Genomic DNA, 21605 nt, shown 5'->3' with positions numbered 1-21605 from the left:
GCCGTCCCAGCTATGGTGGACACCTGCTATATTATGAACATTGTCGCGAACATCGCCATTCTCCTGCAGCTGCCTTGGTTGTGAAGTCGTAGAGTTGAAAAGTGACGATCGACGAAAAAGCCTGATTCCGATACCGTGTGGATGTGTTGTGTTTATCCGTCTGTATGTGTTTGTGTGTGTTCCAGCCTCAGAACCGTAGAATCGTGAAATCGGAACCTGCCTGTGGTTTTCCTTGTGAGCCTACGTTCTGATTAACGCACGGAACAGGTACTGGACAGACTCTCGAAATGCATTTCTGCAAATAAGCTGCATATGAATGTGAAGAAATTGTGTGTTTGTTTGCAACAAAAAACTATTTTCTCTCGAATGAGTAACTTGAGTCAGCACAGGTCCTATTTTTTTTGTAACCAGCATACGGTAATCTCAAAGTGTAACGAAATAAGATTCAATTTCAGGAACATCCACATTGATTCGCGCACCTCCCTAGACAACGATTTGCCATGCAAAAGCTGCAAAAGATGTATCTAGACATAATACTTCAAGCACTTTGTTTTCACTGGTCTTTGAATACACTGAAATCGAAGAATGCCATTTTCAAGGTCTTAAAAACCATGAAATTTTCTCACAGGAATTTTTGCATCTTTTTTATTCGCGTGGACATACAGTGTAAATTCTGGTTGTCAGATGTTGGAACTGAAGAAAACTAAGAGCAATGAAGTAACTGCAATCAGAAGTGTGAGAAAGGAATGGCATCCTCCGTTGTATTTGTTTGCCTTCGTTTCTCTCCTATGATCTTCGCATTCAGAAATCCCCAAGTACGTTTATTAGCAGTCACTCTTTATGCCAAGAAGAGGTCTAAAATTTACGGTACCAGCTACTTCACTGTATGGTACCCTTGCACCCATTTTTACAGCTTATAAATATTGTGCTGAAATACGAAATCGCTGTAAAACTTGCATCCTGTACGACATTACATTAAATGTGCTGCTTGCAGTTCTGCAGCGTTGTTTCTTCCTCACGTTCAAGTGAAAAGGCAAAAAGAACGTTCCGGGACTTACTCTCACACAGCCATTATTTCGGGGCCATGTCCTCGCACTAAATGGTCACGAGCATACTTTGGAAAACTATAGCGGCACATAGGGAAACCGACATTGCATTTGCACCGACCTTCTGTTTCTAATAATTAAACGAGACCTAATTAGTACATTCGCTTCGGATGTAGAACATGTTGTCATCCTTTATAACTGCAAAAATATTATTTCTCTAAGAATAAAAAAATCAGTTCATGGACATGCTATATGCACCGCACCTACTAGAAATGAACCAGTGCTTGCTGAAAATATACTGGTATTTGTGTTTTATGTGATGTATGGCCCACATTTTCTTTTTGACCAGCTATGCCAGTGTGAGAGCTCCTACGCCAGACTAGCTAATTCCTCCTCTTTGTCTTCTATGTGGTCACATGTATATTACGCTACAAGGAAGCTACCTGATACCACAGTACCAAACAGGTGAATTTACATGAAGACAATCACATAGAAGAGTGAATAACAACCACCATTATTGACTTAGTTTGCTTGGTCGATGACAACTGAAGGTGGCATATTTCTTTCCTCAGATTTTTTTTTATTGGTTTGTTCCAGCTAAAAACAGAAGCCGTACACTAAGCAGCAGGGCATAATAATACCCTCCATAAGCATCACTTTGCCTCTTTGGCTTTGGCAAGCGTGACTTTGCCTCCACAAGCATAACTTTGACATAATTGCTTTGTGCCGTGATATCGGGTACTATGACTGTGTTCGCAGTACCATTTAAGACGTTGGCACCTATAGGGCTAGATTGTAGCCCCCTATAGTGTGCAGATCTTCTGATGCCTGCAGAGCTGTAAGCTGTTCTTCCGGGTGAAAGAAAGCTTGAAGACTGCATACGTTGTGGCTCACTGCCAAAGAGATACGGTTGGAGAAGAAATTACTGGACATAAAGCACAGTGAGGCATGCTCCACCCAGGCCACAAGGAGGTACACAATTAATTTGAGCCACCCTCTGTTAATGCAGCAAAAACACCTATTTCCACTGAAAGAAAGACAGTTTTTTTTTTCTGTTGTGGTTGAAGGGCACACGAGATCATAATAAATTGTTTCCAAAAGCTGTTACGTCGCATTCTGACATGATCTGAGCCAATATGGTCAGCTGATGCTATAAGACCTACAGAAAACACATGCCAGCAGATTCTGAACATGCTATAGGAGAGGGTATGCCCTTGAAATGATGAGATTTGTTCACTTTCCAGATGACTCCAGGTATGTGAAAACAATCATAAATGTTGACAAAGCTGTTATGAAGCAGGGACTGCAATTAATCTGTAGAACTGGGCAGAACGGTTGAATGCAGAATTTGTTCAAAGTGTGCTATAGCGTCATACAGATGGGATATGAATGAGCTGACGAAACATTTTTCTTGCGTAAGAGCAAATACACCTGTAGGTTCTCAAAACATTTTTTTTTTGCTTCCTAGATGGCCTCAACTGACGAACAAGCTGCAGCACATTATGATGACAATTTTTAATTTTTTCTAAAGAAAAATAACCCTCTAGATTATCAATATGTTACAGGAGAGGACTAGTTATACAAATAAGGGAAGATTTCTTTTAGACGACCTATATGTGAATATACTATCTGAAAAAAAAAGTAATTTTTTGCAAGTGCTTGTTATTCTCAAACACATGGTTAAACAATGAATATAGATCAGCTTGATATTTTTATGTGAAGCTAATCACAAGCAATCAGTTACAAGCATAAATAATCTGGGGCTCCTTCAAGAATGCTAATTTGTCAGAAATTTATTGTAAACTTGACTCCAAATGTGCTCCTTTCTCGAGTTCTCACCACGTCACCAGATTTATTCTCGTTCTACATACCCTTTGGGATGGCAGAGCCGTGGTTCCCCTCTAACACCAGGCAAGGAAAGCGCACAAATGATGCATATGTAGATGTCAGAAGGAAGCTCGTAAGGGACAACTTCATATTTCGGCACAGTTTAATGTGCCCCCATTGTTCAAGAAAACAAAATGATGAGTTATATTCGATATATGCATCGTCTAAAAAATGCACACAATTTTTTTCAGTGATATTTAACAGAGTCAAGCTACATCTCTGGCTGGTTTTGGCTGGAATAGCCCAGGTTGACAGTTACACAAGCTGATGTATGTCAGCACTGAAAATATAAAGGAAAAATGGCAATTTAAAATGCCTCACTCAACTTACTACTTTTCATAGCTTACACCTTGACAGGTGTTTTTTTATCCTAAAATGGTTTCATTGCCAAAATCAACGAGAATGACCGTCATCACATTAACAAGTTTCAACTGTATACCAAGTAATAACAAACATGTGCTTACTTTTTCTGCAATCAAGATGTAAATTACATCGTTGAGTTGCAGGCTTCAGTGAAAAATCACTGCTTGTGATGTCACTGCTGAGTGAGTACGGCACTGCTAGTGACGCAACATGTGATTCCAGTGTCTTTCACCCCACCCCACGTTATTTCATGAGCAGTTGGCATCAGAATCAATCAGCTTGCATGATGCACTTATGAAGGGTAATTTCATGTGTGCCGATAAACATACTGCAGTGCTAATTTACAATGTAGTTTGTGGCTGTTGAGCACACTCATATTCAGTATGCCATGTGAACTAGGGGAGCATTTTCTGGCATAAACATTAGATGAGTGAAGACCCCCAAAAAATGTAACAACTGTTTACGTGCATTTGACAACCTGCATTTTTATTGCTGAGAGGCTCTCTTCGTAGCAAGAGGGAAAGGGTGCTGGCAATGTGGCACATGTTCATAAGATGTAGAACCAGAGACACAGAAAAAAATTATACAGATAAAATGGTTAAAAAGCAAATGAGCTGGTGGCTAAGATCCATGACGAAAAACCCGAGACTGGGAAAAAGGACGAAAAACAGACGACAAAACACAAAGTCTGAAACACAGCTAAAGTTTAATCGACAACCGCACACTTTTAACAACATCAGGTGGGGGAGGAGGGACAGTGTGTCAGTCGGAGGCTTTTGAGAGAAACGTTGTCAATTTTGGGGGCTGGGAACTGTGTCAGCAAAGCGTCTGTGACCTTCGGCCCTGCTTTGGCGAGCATTTTGCACTGTCCCTCCTCCCCCACCTGATGTTGTTAAAAGTGTGCGGTTGTCGATTAAACTTGAGCTGTGTTTGAGACTTTGTGTTGTGTCGTCTGTTTTTCGTCCTTTTTCCCAGTCTCGGGTTTTTCGTCACCGAAAAAAATTGACAGCATATCATGATCTCAATCATGTCATTGTGTCCGTGTTTCTGTCTCCTGTTCTGCATTTGTTAATCTTTTTGTGTAGTTGCTGGATTTTAGCCCAACAGCAGGGGTCAGCAATTAGAGCACATCCAGAACATGCAAGGCATACATTTCCTCATTCTCCGCATTGCTCATTCAAGTAACGTTGAAGAAGTAACCATGCGAAGAAACAATACAACAGTGAAGCTGGCTTCAGTACACTACAACATGTAACAATATACAGTATGCCTCAGTGTTTCCCAAACCGTGTGTCAGGAAACCCATTGAGGCCACGATAGCCCAAACGGGGCCCAAGAGAAAGCAGATGAAGTGAGGGCAATATGCCACAAAACCAAGGAAACTATCTCTCTACGACTGTATTATATTGAAGTTGTTTTACAAAAATGCAAGTTCAGTTCAGCACACAATCAGTCGGGAAACAAGCTAACTCGCAGCAATGCTTTGAATCAAGTGTGCCGCAGTATTCCTCATTGTATCATGACGAGACCGTGGACCTACATCAGACGCTATTTGCACGCACTAGTATAACATTCATATTTCTTTATTTATTTCGAGAACCCCAAGGGTCCGGAGGACATTACATGGGGGGTGGGAACTGGAGCGTAAGATACATTTACAGCAACTTGATAGAAACAAACAAGCAAGCAAGAAAGAACAACACAATTAGCAGTAAGTAAACAGGAAAATAAAGAAACGACGACAGTACAATCTTATATGAAAACAAGTATTAAAGCGTGAAACAGGGAGTTCGTTCACATAAGTACAGATAATTAACAAATATGATAAGGGGGAGCTGAAAAATTTCATAGCAACTGACATACAAGCGTGGTGGTCTTGTGGGTGGAGTGAACGGGAGAGGGTGTTACAAAATACTGTATGGTAGATAATAGTTGCGAGAGGTGATGGGAGGTTGTTCCATTCGATGGCAGTTGAACAAGAGAATGATCTGGACAATGCATTGGTATTACAATGAAAGCATGTGACCTTATTAGTGTGGTGGATGCGAGGAAAAATGACACTCGGGCGGGTGATGGGCGATTGGTGCGGTGGCAAGATGAAAAAGAACCAATGGAAGAGGGCTAACTTGGCAAGACGGCGACGATGTTCGAGTGAGTCCAGATTAAGATTTGATTTTAACGCGGTTACAAGGGATCGAATTTGTAGTCGTTGGAAATGAAACGGGCAGCCCGATTCTAGATGGCTTCTAGGGCGTCGCAGAGATACTTTTGGGGAGGGTCCCAAATAGGTAATACATATTCCAGCTTGCTTCCTACAAGAGCCGTGTAGGTTAGGAGCTTAAGATGGAGCCCGCCAACCTGAAGGTGCGTCTACAAAGCCTAGGGAGCGAGAAGTGTTAGTTATTATGTGGTTGATGTGCTCGTTCCAAGTTAGGTTGGAGGAAAGGTGAATTCGAAGATATTTGTAAGAATCTGCTCGGGTTAATGTGATATCACTTAGAGTGTAGGGGAAGGGAGGAAGACAGGAGACCCGTCTTCGAGAAAACGACAAAATGCGACACTGTGCAATGTTCAGAGGCATTTGCCGCTCATTGCACCAACGCCGGATTAGTTAAAGGTTGCTTTGTAAGGTTAGTTGGTCAGAAGGAGAGAGGATTTGCCTGTACACTACACAGTCGTCAGCAAAGAGACGAATCGTGGAAGATATGCCTGAAGGAAGGTCATTTATATAGATAAGGAAAAGGAGAGGGCCGAGGACTGAACCCTGAGGGACACCAGAAAGCACAGGTACATCTGGGGATAGGTGGTTGTTGCAAGTAACAAATAACGTACGATTAGTCAGAAACTGAGCTATACAATGGACGACATACGGGTCGAGGTTAAGCAGATAGAGTTTGTATAGAAGCTTAGAGTGCGGCACCATATCGAAGGCCTTGCGAAAGTCTAAGAAAGCGGCGTCAGTCTGATGATTATTGTCCGCGTGGAGAAAGATGTCGTGAACAAAACTGACTACTTGAGTTTCACATGAAAAGAGGTTTCGAAACCCGTGCTGCAAGTGATAGAAGAAGTATTTTTCTTCAAGGTACTTAACTACGTTGGAGTATGCGTTCGAGAATTTTACATACTATAGAAGTGAGTGAAATGGGTCGGTAGTTATTAACGATGTAGCAGCTGCCTGATTTGTGAATAGGGACAATCTTCGCCATCTTCCAGTCCTGCAGTATGGCAGAATCTTGGAGTGACTGAGTAAATATGTGTAGCGGAAGACGGCAGGGGGCGGAGCACGTTTCCAAAATTCCTTTATTTAAATCCAAGCGGAAACCACGTAGTGTAAGGAAATCAATGCCCAGGATACAATCATGTGCGATACCATCCACGACATGCGCCGGGTGTTCTGCTGAAGTACCGGCCACGGCGATCTCCACTGTGCACGTTCCGCGTACGTCAAGGGAACCGCCATTCAGGGCGTGCACATCGGGTGCGCCGGGCGATAGTGCTGGCCGTCTGTCTTCGGGAAGAGTGGCCCACCAGTGGTGTCCGACAATAGTGACGGCCGAACCAGTGTCTATAAGCATCGTCGTCGGGGTACGTTGAACAAGGCCTTGCAAAGTTAGGAGGGGGTGTCCGTACCGCTGCAGGTCTAGCGGTGGAGGAGGCGAGGCTGTGGCCCATGTTTTATCTTCGTGTGGTGTTACCCGAGGGCCGGTGCGGGTAACACACTCTAGTTTCCCCGCCGCACGGGTGCCCGGTAGGCGTTGCGACGGTTGCCGTATCGGCCGTTGGGGCAGTCGCGAGCAAAATGCTCCGTTGATCCGCAAGTACGGCACCGCGGCGACGTCGTCCACACGCTCATGGAGTGAGGCTGAAGGGCGTGACGTGAGTGCACAGCATGGGGGGCTCGGCGTGACTGAAACCGCAGCAGCTGAAGAGTTGCAGAGGGAGGAAACTCGAACAGCGTGTTCCAGAGCAGCTTCGAGCGTTGGAGGCTTCACCAGCAGTAACTTCTCTCGGAGAGGGGTAGGGAGCCCGATGATAAACTGGTCACGTGTCATCGCATCGCCAGCTGCCGTGGGCACATTTGGGTATGCTTTCGCGAACAGATCCAGGAGGTCATAGGCGTACGTATCGTACGGCTCACCAGGAAGATATGTCCGTGAGCGGAAGGTAATTGACGCCAAATCCCGAGTAGCGGGCGACGTGCATTTGGCGCAGAGTGAGGCCTTCAGGGTGGCGTAGTCCTGTGTCTCTTCAGTCGGGAGGTGGGTGAAAGCGCGAAAAGCCCTGTCCCGAAGACACGTCGGTAGGTACGCCTTGCGCTGCGCGTCAGTCCACCCATTCGCTGTGGCGCAGGCGTCGAACTGCCTAATCCAGTCCCCGAAGTCGGTTGAGCCATCATACGGAGCCGGGAGGACGAAGGCGGTAGCTTGAGAACTGCTGTGGGTTGCCGGGGTAGTCATATCGGTGACCGGTGCGTCTATCCCACCGCTGCCACCAAAATGTAACGAATAGAATATCCTTTAATCGTCTGCAGAAGCCGACCGACCGGCGCCGAGCTCAGTCTCAGAACAAACACAGCCGAACTGCCCGTGCCGTTTTTTCGGCCCCGTCTTCTTCGTCTTCCGCTACATATGCAACATAGAATCTTGCTGGAAATAGATCTCGTGTTGTATAGAACCTTCGGGTTAATAGAGTCCGGACCAGCACTCGACGACAGCTTACGTGACTCAATGATTTTACAAATGCCATGAGTGCTGATATGAATGGGGACCATAGGTGACAATGCGATTACTGATAATGGAGTTTGGGTGTACCCGTTATCAGTGTTGAAAACGGATGAAAACAAGGAAGCGAAAGCGTTGGCGCAGTCGCTGTCGGCGGGTGTCAGTTAGACTGATACAGTGGGATTTTGGTGGAAATAAGATTTTCCAAAATTGTTTTGGTTTATTCGTCAAGAGAGACGGGAGGTCGATGGTAAAGAACTTATGTTTCACTTCCTTGATCGAGCGCCTGTATTCCCGTTCACAGTGAAATTTAGCCCATGATACGTTGTCGCCAAGACGCTTTGCTTTCCTGAATAAGCGCTTTTTCTTGGTTAGCAAGATTTTAGGACTTTTCGTGAACCAAGGATTGTGATCATAGGATTTCACTCTTATCTTTGGAACACTGTACTCGGTAAGGTAGTTTATGTTGTCACGAAAGAGGGACCAGTTATCCTCAATGGAGTGAGGCAAGGTGCCATGAAATGAATTTTCATACAGAGCTTCAAGACCCTCGTTGATGGCTTGGAAGTTAGATCGAGCATAGTCGTATATGGTTTTATCGTTGAATTTATGAACATTTGGACTACTTGAAGAGATATCTTAGAAAATGGCCTTGTGGTCACTGAGACCATCAGTGACATGCAAAGAAGTGATGTGCTCAGGATGGGAGGTTAAAACCAAGTCAAGGGTTGACTGCGTGGCATGAGTTATTCGGGTAGGATGTGGAACGACATGCGATAGATTAAATGTAAGGCATAAATCCACAAACAGTGTCTCTTGTGAACTCCGAGAAAGATTGCCGTGGAGCAAGTCCCAATTTATTGACCGTATATGTATCAGCGTATATTGAAGGTGTATATTACTGTATACGTATCAGGGCAGATTTCAAGCTTCCTGAGCGCGCACAGGCGGTGATCTCAGTTGTCTCGCGACGTAACAGACGGAGAAAGACACCGGCTGTCACACACACAGACATCCCGAAGGCTATGCCCATCTTTGTTGATGCACCCACGAATCCACAGGAAGACTGCCGAAGCTCTCCCACTCGTATTAAGTACCTGTAGCTTGAACTACAAACAGTTTAGTGCACACTCCACAAAACGGTCGTAGCTGATTGCTGCTTTCATGGGCGCGGCCATGCGAGCGGCCATGCGAGCGGCTATGCGAGCCGAGAAGGACCGTTCAACAGAGGAGCAATTTTAGGTAAGTTCGAACGTGGCGCCAGTCGTCGGTGCAACAATTTCCCGAGTGAACCGAGTTCGATCAGCCCAGATAACGCTTTTTTCATTCTTTTTCTTTCTAGTAATATTTATCATTCTTTTTTATTCATTTCCAATTCTAATTCCAATTCCAGCTCAACCGCTCAGCGCGCTGACACTAGTGCAACGTAGAGTCAAGGAATCTTTCGCTTCCTCGCTTCCCTAAGGAGAAGAGTACTTGAAGTATATTCGTGTTGTGTGATTCCTTTTTTACCTCTCTACGTTCCAGAAACATACGGTTTCTGAGCCAAGACAATATAGTTGCGAGCGCAGTTGACTTACAGAAGTATCACATACAGATCCCGTATCGTGAAGACCACCACCCCAAACGTGGTTGCCGCGGTTTCGGTTTTGGCCATTTGCATGTCAAAATTCAAGGATTGATTTTTTAATACACGTACGCGTTTCAAAATTTTTAAACGTGGATTTTAACTAGGACAGTCTCGCATATCGGTATCTGGCTTTTGTTCAAGACGTCCTTATTAGAGTTAATTAATGAATTTAATTGATTAGTCGTCCTTATTAGTCATTATAGTCTCTCTTGGAAAAGATACGCGCCCGTAGAACTCAACTGTGAAAATGACGTGCTCTCGTGACTTTTTTTATAAAAGTTCCCCCCCCTCCAAGCTGAAACACACACACACACAAAATAAACGGGGTGCCAAAAACGCATACTTCGTGGTCGTAGCTATTTTAATGGAGATTTTTTAAAATAGAACAACTATAGGACTATGTGTGCATTAGTTTCGCACGTACGCGTACACGAGTGGAGGAAAACCTTATCTGCAAGGTATTTTGGCATTCTAATTTGCATAATTCACTAAGATGTTTTTTTGTGTGTGTGTGTATGTGTGAAGCTCTTTTTCTTTCTTCGAGAAACAGAAAGAGCAGAATTGCTGGCAATCGGTTTAGATATGAGATGAATCCTTCATCTATATGCTTCAAATTATTATCCACAGAGGTGACATTTGTTTTTAGTGCACCGTTTCAGATTTTCCATTATCGAGATACTTCGCTCGCACTAACTCGGAAGTCGGCAAGGGGGAGCGAGCCCTAACCTAACCTGACCTGACCTGACCTGACCTGACCTGACCTGACCTGACCTGACCTGACCTGGCCTGACCTGACCTGACCTGACCTGACCTGACCTGACCTGACCTGACCTGACCTGACCTGACCTGACCTGACCTGACCTGACCTGACCTGACCTGACCTGACCTGACCTGAAGGAGAGCACTGCTGGACATGGAGTTAGAGATTGAGAAGTACGGGGGGGGGGGCAGAGCCAGCACCGTGAATACTCGAGGAGCGGTGGACTGTTCCCCCTGCCCCCACATTCCGATTTATACCGAAGCTAAACAGGAGCAGCTTTCCAAGATAGGGCTTCGGAACGAACCGACAACAGTAAAAAACAATAAAAGAAAAAGAAAAAAAACTAGAAAGAAAAAAGAGGAAGGAAGCACAAAAAAGATATATTCGCTTGAACCGCAACGGGTAAAAAAACATTGCAAACTCGTTTTTCTTGTGCGAGTCATCGGCATTTTTAGCAGCTTTTCTGAACCGTGATTTGGATTACAGGCCCAAATAATCACAAATGACCAAGCACGCATCCTCGCTGCTTAATTTTTGGTCAATTTACTTCGTTGAAGTGCAAATTGTTGCGCCTACCACTAGCGCCACATTCGCGTTCAAATTGCTCCTCTGTTGAACTGTCCTTGTCGGCTCGCATGGCCGCGCCCATGAAATCGGCATTCAGCTGTTCTCGTTTTCTGGAGTGTACACCAAACTGTTCACAGTTCAAGGTACAGATACTTAATCCGAGTGGGAAAGCCTCGGCGATCTTCCTGTGGATTCGTGGGTGCATCAACGAAGATGGGCATAGTTTTCGGGATGGCTGTGTGTTCGACAGCTGACATCTGTGCGCTGAACTAACTTCTATTTTTTAAAAACAACTTGAATATATTGCAGTTGTAGCGTGATAGTTTCCTTGGGTTTGTCGCATATTGCGTTCATTTCGTCTGCTTTTTCTTTTCGCCAACTGGTGTAACCCCCGCTTTGACTATTGCGGCCTCCCTAAGGTTTATGTGTGAGTTTTGGAAACACTGATATTGTTACATGTGACACATTGTAGTGTACTGCAGCCAGCTTCAATGTTTGACTGATAATTTGCACGGTTACTTCTTTAATATTATTTGGATTACTTTCATGTGATACTGTACCATTAAATAGGATAGGAATCCATTATGGTTCAGAATTATTTTTCCTTTGCAATGTTCCCACACTGATCTTGATGACAAGTTGTCTCTCATTAAATTCCTTTTGGGTTGTATTTCACACTGCTTACAGCATAATGTGAGAATGAGAAAATGTATGCTTCACATGTTCTCAGCATCCTCTACAGCAACTGCTCCTGGGCTTAAAATCCAGAAACTACACACGAAAAAAGAACTGTAGAACAGACGACACATCAAAAAGGACACGACAAAATGATTGGGACTGTGCTATGCTATACTTTTTTTTTGTGTGTGTGTCTCTGGTTCTGCATTTTGTGAACATGAGCCATGTTGCCGGCACCCTTGCCTTCTTGTCACAAAAACACCCTCAGCCATAAAAATGCAGGCAAAAAAGTAGAGAACTCCAACTTAACATAACAAGAGAGAACAAAGATGGGGACACTGGAAGCTTCTAGAGTCTCGGAACATACGCAGTGACCCCTCGGTTTTTAAGAAAAACCGTGGCCTTTCCCCGAACAATACTCCCATCTCCTTAAATAATGACCGGTTGTGCAATCGCTCATTCAGTTTGGCACTGATGATGTCCGTCGCATGACGGATGAAACGTCTGAGTAAACCTTGTTATTTTGTTATGTTAAGTTGGAGTTCTCTACTTTTTTTGTCTAGTTATGTCGTCTCCCGGCTTTTGGAGTACTTTTGCATAAAGATGCAGGTTGTGAGAGGCACATAAACACTGCTTACATTGCTAACCTGTCTATCACAAGACATGTGAAAGGATTGCCAAATTAAAATTCAGTAATACAAAAATGATTCTGAAATACATAATTCCAATAGAAGGGAGAGTAAACATTGGAATAACAGGTAAAGGTAAAGCACTGAAGTGTTGACATTCTTCTGATGTGTATGATATACTGCTCTATTTAACCCATGACATATATGTTGTCAAACATTAACTTCTTGCATTCAACATCAAGATGCTGTACCTATTCCATCTAAGCGACTCGTCTTTACACGGACGCGTGGCACACCATTCTGGCACAAAGATTTGATATCTCTGCTTGTTGGACATATCAAGCAACTACTGTGCCAAAATTGTGTTACCTACACGACATACTGCTTTGCTGAGATATGTTACGGAAGAAATACTCCTGAAGCGATTAAAGGAAGTGCATACGAGTACATATGCCTTGCAAAGCTGTTCCAAAGTTCCAAGTGTTGAATTGACAAAGTATTAGTCATCTCATAACAAAGTGATGAAAGAAACTAGTGAGAAATGCGAAGCCGCAAGCACTGTTGCATGGCCATGTTCACAATGGGCAATGACGCTTTTCACTTTGCGTACGGCGGACTGACTATGCTCAATGAGTGGTTTGCAGCATCTATGATTGATGTAGGCCATGGCAACGACCGATGCACTTTGCAGAGTGTGCAATGATGTCTTTTGTGAACGAGACAAACCTCAATATATTCCCACGTAATTTTGATCCTACAATTAATTGAGTTGAGGGTTTCAGGTATTTAAGTGTGGACCTCTCTTCTGATATTTAGTGGGAATCACACATTAGTTACGCATCCTCTAAGCCTCTTAAAAAAATTGTCTTCTTGAAGTGGACACGGAAACTACCTTTCGCAGACAGTACACTGCTGGCATACAAAACCCTCGTACAAAGTGCCTTAGAAACGGTACAAATGACATCATACTGTCCATCGTAAAAACAAATGACGTCATACTGTTCAACAGTGCCACCAATTTGGTACAGTTGAGCTACGCTCAAAGCTAGGGGGACGAGTTCGCATCAAAAAGGCAGTCTTGAGGGGATTATGGTGGTCTTTGACAGAGCATGCGACTTTCGGTCCTACTTTTCTTTCAAGAGGAGGCAGTGAACAAGTGCCCATTCGTGGAACCCAGCCCTCCCCTTCCGATTTGTTTCGGTATCAGTCTGTCTACCAATGTCATGATGACATTTATATTCGGTTGAGTTTCTTACATGCTGTCCAGGACATATATGTAGGTAGGTAGGTAGGTAGGTATGCCAAGAATTTTTTTTATTACTAACCTTTTTTTGTAGTTTGAAGCCCTCGAAAAACCATTGCACAGCACCAGAACACAAAGGCTACCCAGTTTCACCAACCTTTTCAGCATCTGAACTAAGATGAACGGTCATTAAACTATGTGCTTCACCACATCACCGATGGAAAAAAGAAGTGTCTGTTAAGTGTCTGTTCGAGGATTGGCAACCCTTGATATTGGTTCAGTTAACCCGAGTTGGTAAAACCGGGCCTATGGAAGTCACCGAAACATTCGTCACATCACAAACCAAAGTTTGTGAAAAGAATTGAGTGCTGGCATGAAGTTTTGGCAATTCTGAGTAGCATTTTAACTGCTGCCTATGTAGCTGCTGTATAATTACAAGTAATTCAGAAAAAGTAGTACAAAATTTGAGGGTACTCTACTCGATCTTCCTTGCATGGTATTGAAAACTGTGATGATTCCAAGTGCTCATCGTCTTGGCCCAGATTCTGTAGCAGATTTATCAGCCATTTGTGTTCCTATTTGTGGTACTGTGGCAAACTAGTCACTCCGCCCACATACCAGCATTCCTAGGTTACACATACCATGTGGTTGATATACGAAGAGGGGAGTCAAGTCCTGTAGACCGCATAAACAAAATACAGAAACCGACACTGAAGATTTTTGTTTAAGTTTAATTTGTACAAGGTTTCGCATGGAGGTCCACGCTTCCTTAGGTCCTACCTGAGGAAGTGTCGGTTTCTGTATTTTGTCTGTATCATGTAGTTATAAGAGTGGTTTAAACCACCTCACAGAAGTTGCAGATGCTGTTCATCAACTTTATTTTGAGATGGACAGAGAGTTTCATTGCCTGGGACGATACTCTACCCCATAGCTGCTTGTGGTGTGAAGAAGGAAATAATGTCCCATGGAGTCCAAAATTGCCACAAGAGCTTCGAGAGCAGGCATTCGTGGGCTCGATTTAGCCATAGGCCAAGAAATTTTAGAGAGAGGGGCAGGAGTTCAGATTATTGAGATCTCAAAATGGCAGTTTGGAAAGCTCAGTAGTGTGCGCAATGACAAAGAATATACTCTGGATCTTCTACAGCACTGCAGTGATTGCACCTGAGAGAGCCAACTTGCCTCATGTGGTAATGACACTGAGCTGTAAATGCCCCATTGAGTCACAGTGCACCACATTGGCGAGAAGTGTTTTGTGGCATCCAGAAACCAAGCTCTGGGCCAACATTGCTCAGTATAGACGGGACGAAAACGTCAGTTGTCCATTGACAGGAACACTATTTAAACAATCCATTGATATGTTGGTGAACGAGATCTGCTTTCTACATGACCAGTAACATTCCCTTGCTATCTTTCACTGTGATTTAATTAAACACATCCCTCATGTGACGGCGTTCCCGGCACAGTTTTACCTTGCTAAACCACTTTTCGCGGCGCTTATCAAACGTAACATTAGCGGTTCTTCGTAGGCCGAGGGCGAGGAAAGCAAGAGACGTTTCCATGATGTTCACCGTGATGTACGTGATTACCGTCGTGACAAATGGTCGACACAGCAGTTTTGCGGTACGTTTTATATGTTGCCTATCGTGGACATTTTTCGCTACCAGATATTGCCTGTCCAAAGCAGCTACGACTGCATCAATGCCACTTCACCAATGAATTCCTTCATAAGTTACACGCGCGTGTTAGCACACCAAGTCGTTACACGTCTGAAAAATACCCGACGAAATCGGCAGAAGAAACATATGCTTTATTAGAGCTTGCAGTGATTATCCTTTTTATGCAGCACATCACGCAACACCATACAGCTCCGTCGTTACTCCATTTTCTCTAATAGCCTCGTCCCCAATGGTAGCCGAACGGCCGAACATCTGAAGCGTTGTTTTCCTAGTATTCATACGCGTAGTTATTTACGCCTGTAACTTAATTAAATTAATGAATAATTGAGAGATACATGCTGAATACCACACAGAATTGCATAAAGACTCGTTATTCTGGAGTGTGACCTTCTTAAACACTGATTTTCTCACGTAAAACCATGCTTAACACTGGACTGCATAGACCCATTGTGATTTATTTTGACAGTTTGAATTTGAAAGGATTGGAATTTGAAGGGTGGATTTCTTAGCGTGGATTTCAAAAGTTTTATTATTAAGAGTGGGTAACAGGGTACACCCTAGCTCAGACACAAAGCCTGTACTCAAGTGGCGCCACACCACCGTTACGTAGGATTCTTTCTCACAAATCAAACCAAGGCACAAAACAATATCATTACATGAAAAAGGGTGACAATCTTGGTCTCATTATGACGTAATACCGAACTTGTGCGCGAAGGTAATTCAAAGAAATGAATGTGCACTCGCTTCCGTAGAGAACACCGTGTACCATGCTAGCAATGCATGCAGAAGAGCGCTCGAGTGTTCGCACATATATTGATGACAACACTACCAGTGTAGTGTAACACGTTCTCCCAAGCATATTATGCACTCAAACTGTATTTGCCGCCGGGTAAAATGCAAGTGTGCCCAATTGAACGTCGGAAGAGCGATCAAGCAACCTGCATCCAGTGCTCGTTTTGGGCAAAAAAAACACTTCATAATTGTCAACTAAACATACAGAATGGACGCCTATTTATTCCTTGATAAACAATGACTCACCTGTATAAATTTAGGCCCTGTATCCTTGCCAGTACAATTGGTACGACCGTAATTGCAAGAAGTTGCCATGATCGCTGCGGCGATTGTTGTGGGTACAGTAAAATGGCGGCCGGTTTCTTCACGCTCGCGCTCCCTATCCGCGATTCAGCCTTTTACAATCGAGATCAGTGGCTGCCACCATGTCATGCGTGGACGAGCGAGGTTTATTGAAACTTCGTTGTCGTCGTCGTTTACAATCATAATGCTCATTAGAGGTGAAAAAAATATGTACAACTGTCTACGGCACGAGCTATGAATGTTTCTCGGCCTACACTTTCCGATGTCTTGCTTTGCAATGCATATGAGCCTTGTATGCCACTTTGATGCGGTATAGATCTACCCATTCCTTTTTCTTTTGCATTCTAAAATAATCCACGTTCTCAGCGTACATGGAGCAAATAGACGCGCTTTAGGCGTTTTAGCAAGCACGTTATCATAACTTGTGACCCTTGGATGACACCTTGCTCGGGCGAACGCAAGTCAAGTGTGGTGGCATGGTGCTTGATTATTTCACCGGTCCTGTCACACTCACTTCTGCCGTGGCCTGTTCCTGTGAACAGCCACGTCGCGCTCTCAAATGATTTGGAGAGCTCATAGAGCCTATGCCGATTCTAAAATGGTTCGCCGCTCGATCTGACACGTAAATCATTAACTGCATGAGGAACATTCCGGTCGAGCCACTCTTCAATAGTGATGGAAGCTAACAATGAGTGTGCTCAATCGACCTCGCTCACCACACCAAAACTGCGTTTCCGTGCCAGCTGTTACCACACATGTGAATATGGAAATCGGTTTTCCCCAGTGGCACGATGTATTTGATATGAGGTGTTGCCAGGAAAATTTTCCTGAGTTACGTACACAAGATGTCAAGTGTAACGCCTAAAAGTATCCACAAACGCCGCCAGAAAATAGTCAACTCGCCACTGCCTAAATTCCGCAGCCATGACAACGAGAAAGTAGATAATTTGGCGAAAAATAGGCGAAATCTGGCAACCTGTCCCTCTACTGCAAGCTCTGTTTCTGTCGAAACCGCGCAATCACAGGACGTTTGTGAAACAGGCAATGAGAGTAGTTAGGTATCGGGTTACTATGGACCTGACACAAAACATCATCCACTATGCATCACAAGAACAACAGTGGAATACGATACTGTTCCATAGGGGTAACTTCCATATTACCTTTTGTGCACTCCTGTATACTCCTGTGTGGTGTCGCCAGTTGAGATAGCCGTGGGTGTGTAACCGTTTAATGACTATGACATGAGATGCAGGGAATAAACATGCTGTGATCAGTACGCAGCCAAGTCCAGAATGAGAATACGAAGTACGCGCTCTCGCGCTTCTTCGTTAGCCACCAGTGGCGCCACCACACGAGTGAGATCATTTGACCCATCTATTGTCTCCACCGTAATGCGACCTTTGTGGTTAAATGATTGTTTGTCGTAATGAGACTTTTGACCGTCATTAAAATTGGTCGTCAGGAGACGCCAACCAGATAGCATGCCGTTTCGTTCAAGCGTTCGTCACGGTGAGCGTTTCATGTACTCCTAGGTTAAGAGAGAGAGAGAAAAAAAAACTATCTGAACAGCATAAGTACCATTTTTGGTGTGGGTTATATGCCAGGCCAATATTCTCTCGCAGGGAATATATGCAACTACTTCAGCTTCGTATAATTTGCTTTATGGTTCGATATTGTGATGATCGCCTGACTAAATTAATTATTTCGTTTCGCCCGAACTGATGTACGAATTCGTTATTGTGATACGGCAAAACAAGCCTTGCTAATTAGTGTAGACAGTATAAATCACAGATTGAGAAGTTGCCCACAAAAATAACTCGTTACGAGTTAAGTTGCTAACTAAGTTAATAACGAAGTTCTTCAGCCTGAAATGTTACTTCCAAGTTACTTTGAACACAAAATAGCAATACTCAGGTGGAGCGCGCGTGACCAGTTGAGTTAGACCTTGAGTTGCCTGCGGAGGAGTGCAACACGCTTAGATCGTTTTCGTTGATGTCCACCGATAGACCTCTCACTATTTGTAAACAAATGACGCCATAGTGTTTGACAGCGCCGCAAATACTGTAGATGTCTTATTCTCCGCGTGGAAAATATTTTCGCGTTTTCGAACAAAGCTGGTTTGAGGAGTGATTCGCGAGAACTTAAATTCGCGACAGGGATTTCCGCTAGTGCTTTGCTCTTGCATACTGAGCCGCCGTCAGTACTCGGGCATATTTCGGAACGTACTAAGACATACGTTGTTCATGGGGATGGCGACGTCTTAGGTCAATCCCTTTCTTCTCCACACAGACATGGGAGGAAAGGCCCTGTACAATGACCTTTAAAGGGACAGTCGCATCGACCACAGATCGATTCCGGAACCACAGTGAAATGAGATTCCCCGTCCTTCACTGACCATGACTCCGAAAGTCCCATTCCGATCGACGGAATACTTTTTGCATAATTCGTGTGTAAGCGGCGCTACAGCAGACGACGGATGCGGTCGTCAAGCGGAACTCCCTGCTGAGAATCTTTAGCAACGTCACAAGGAATCTGACCAATAGGAACGCGGCGAGCCAGAGGAGTCCCCGCGGCTTGCAGCTTGCATGAGCAAGGTCAGGGAGACGAAGGCGAAGGCACATACGGAGATGGCGGACTCGGAACGCGGAAGTGGCGAATCATGCTGTTAAAATGCCTTTAGTAATAGCTCCCGTGACGAATATACATGTTTGATGACGGCCCATATTCGACGGATCCGCTTCTTCTGCAAGTCGCTGGTGATGTACGTGCCGCAGCTGCGTTAGCGCAACAGAACGAGCCTCAGCACCACTTACTTAATATACTTACTTACTTAATACAATACTTAATCCCGTGACATTCACACTACGACGCAGGAAACAATCCAAGTGTTTGTGCGGCGTCTGTGCTCCCCAGGAACCGGATGAGTGCCTATATGCTGCAGTGCTAGTGAAGTGGCAGAGTTGTGCAATGACGGCACGCACCACACGCGCGCATCACAATTTGTTCCCAGCTCTCTGTCATCGGCCAGAACTTCTGGTGGTGTATCCACTGCAGTATTGCAGCGACGATCACAGCCTTCGCCTACTGTGCCCACGATAGATAGGCACGTCGAGCAATCCTTATTTTCGTAGTTGTCGTCGTTGTTTGCACACACGACGAATGCCCTATGAAAGTTACGAAGGCTCTAACCAACTGTGCAACTCAAGAGCCGGGTTAGAATTAGAATGATTGTCAGGAAATTACTGTGCTACGCGTTTAGGAAAGTGTCCTTTCTTTTTACAGCTACGTCAGGTTCACTGCTTATTGTGTGTTTACAAGCTGAGTTTGGAGATTCCTTGGGCAGAGAGACAGACGACAGATACCTGGGTGTGTCGTCCGCATGATTCGCATACGTTTTTCCATCCTGGTCCTATCAGGACTATCATCTTTTGTGTGCCTCATTTCCTGTTCACACCTACACCATAATAGACTTGCGTAGTTTCCAATTGAGAAGTGTGAAACAGAATCTGTGTTACCACAGTAATTCCGAGAAGTGCAGGGGAATAGGCAGGAGCAATAAGTGACAGTTGTACTTTTAATGGTAGTGTAATGCTTCTTATCGTTGGCAGTATTATAGCATGTGAGGGATATAACACGTCAAATAATTTCAAGTAACGTTTCATAACTCACCAATGGTACACTTACACCTCATTATCATAGTAAGTGATACATCTGTCTGGGAATGTCCACAATTTGTCATTCCCACGGAAGATTGTTCTGCCTTGATACAGCAAAACAAATTTTGATACCTGCAATTGATCCATTTTTTTAGCACCACTGTTTTGAAAACAGCTTTCAAGACTGTAACTTCAGAGATCCTTGTCAGAGCATTACCTCTTGTCTATGTATTATAATAATTATTATAATGACAGGCAATAAGTTACGCAAATGTGAATAAATCTTGTGTTGAAGGAGTGTTGTCCATTCAAGAGCCATCGCACAAGTCCACATCGAACTCTTCACGCACAGATATTTATTATTTGCTATGCACAGACAGTTATCTACGTGCACCACACTGGCTATGTCCCTTGGGATCTGAAGCGAGGACTCACAAAAATCAAAAAAATGAAATAAACAGTTTTGTAAGTACTTCAATTGCAATGAAAACGGGACGGTTGGACAGTAAATTGGACGGTTTCATTATAACAGTGGTACACAGGAAAAAAACTCGGGGTGTTGGGGGGGGGGGATCTGGATTGATCTCTGGCCGCAACCAAGTGTAAAATTTTGGAAGGGTTAGTACATCCTGAAATGACCCTCATGCCTCAGACCCCACTATTCCAATAATGCACCTCCCTTTTACAGTAAGAGGCCTCTTACTATCTACGGCATATCCTATCGAAGCTCACAGGACAGCAAATTTGGCCAATGCTTATGTGACAGTGCCTCGTAGAACATGCAGCTTTTCTGTTGAATTGACACTACATCTCTGGTAGCCCCTTTAATGTCTGGAGGTAGGTGCATCATTTTACATTTAACCAGCAGTAATGTATAGCATTGCAAAAAAGGAAACAAGGGCTTAATCTCAACGCTGCATCAGCATCATTCATCATCTCACAATAATGTTGTTGTTGTCAGCCTCTGCACAAAGATTTGGGTGGACCTGAAACGGACCTTTTTTTTCTTTTCATTTCCTGTTTTCAAGTTATTTTGTCTTGGCATGTAGCTGTGAGATGCCAGTAGAAGCCATGAAGTCATTTTCTTTACTTCTTGAACTTTGATGAAGAAAGCACTGTTCTGGAAGATCCTGATTTGTCAGAGGCGTCGTAAAGGCATTAGTGTAAAAACCAGGTCTCTCAGCAAAATTGCCGTGCACACACGTACATTGTTTGATGCCGTTTCATGGATGGATGGGACTTGGATCAGCAGCACCTGGTCCTTCTATAACACAGAACGTCAAAAGTGCATCTCAAGTTGGCTACGACAACCGCCCTACAGTTCACAAACAGAGAGATAAAAGGAAACTGGGAAGTGGTTTATGGCGCTTATGTTATGGACACAGGTACTGTTTGTATATATGGTGCCTGTTTCTAACACCAGCACACAAACAGCGTCAGTTCTTCCTTTTAGTGATCGGGGTTCATAGTTTGCGAATTGTTCTGTGTCCAAAAATTGTAAACATATTATATGTATTTTAGTAATGTACGTACCACTTGCGCTTGACCCTGTCGATGTGCCTGCAGCTGTAATACACATGAAAACCAATCATGTCCACCACATTCCACAAAAGTCACAGGTTCAGTAACAGGGAAAGTTTCATGATAACGCGTC

At 44.0% G+C, this 21605-nt stretch overlaps 1 long non-coding RNA gene across 2 annotated transcripts in view; it reads left to right on the top strand.

The window, feature by feature from the left end:
- Positions 1-20706, top strand: part of LOC135378803 (uncharacterized) — a 52282-nt gene extending 31576 nt beyond the window's left edge. For both annotated transcript variants that reach the window (XR_010418581.1, XR_010418580.1), the window contains one exon: positions 20640-20706. This is a non-coding gene — a long non-coding RNA (uncharacterized LOC135378803). The remainder of the gene's footprint in view (positions 1-20639) is intronic.
- Positions 20707-21605: the final 899 nt, after the last annotated feature.

The sequence above is a fragment of the Ornithodoros turicata genome, chromosome 1, assembly GCF_037126465.1.
Source record: "Ornithodoros turicata isolate Travis chromosome 1, ASM3712646v1, whole genome shotgun sequence".
NCBI lineage: Eukaryota > Metazoa > Arthropoda > Arachnida > Ixodida > Argasidae > Ornithodoros > Ornithodoros turicata.
This window is presented reverse-complemented; position numbering and strand designations above follow the sequence as displayed.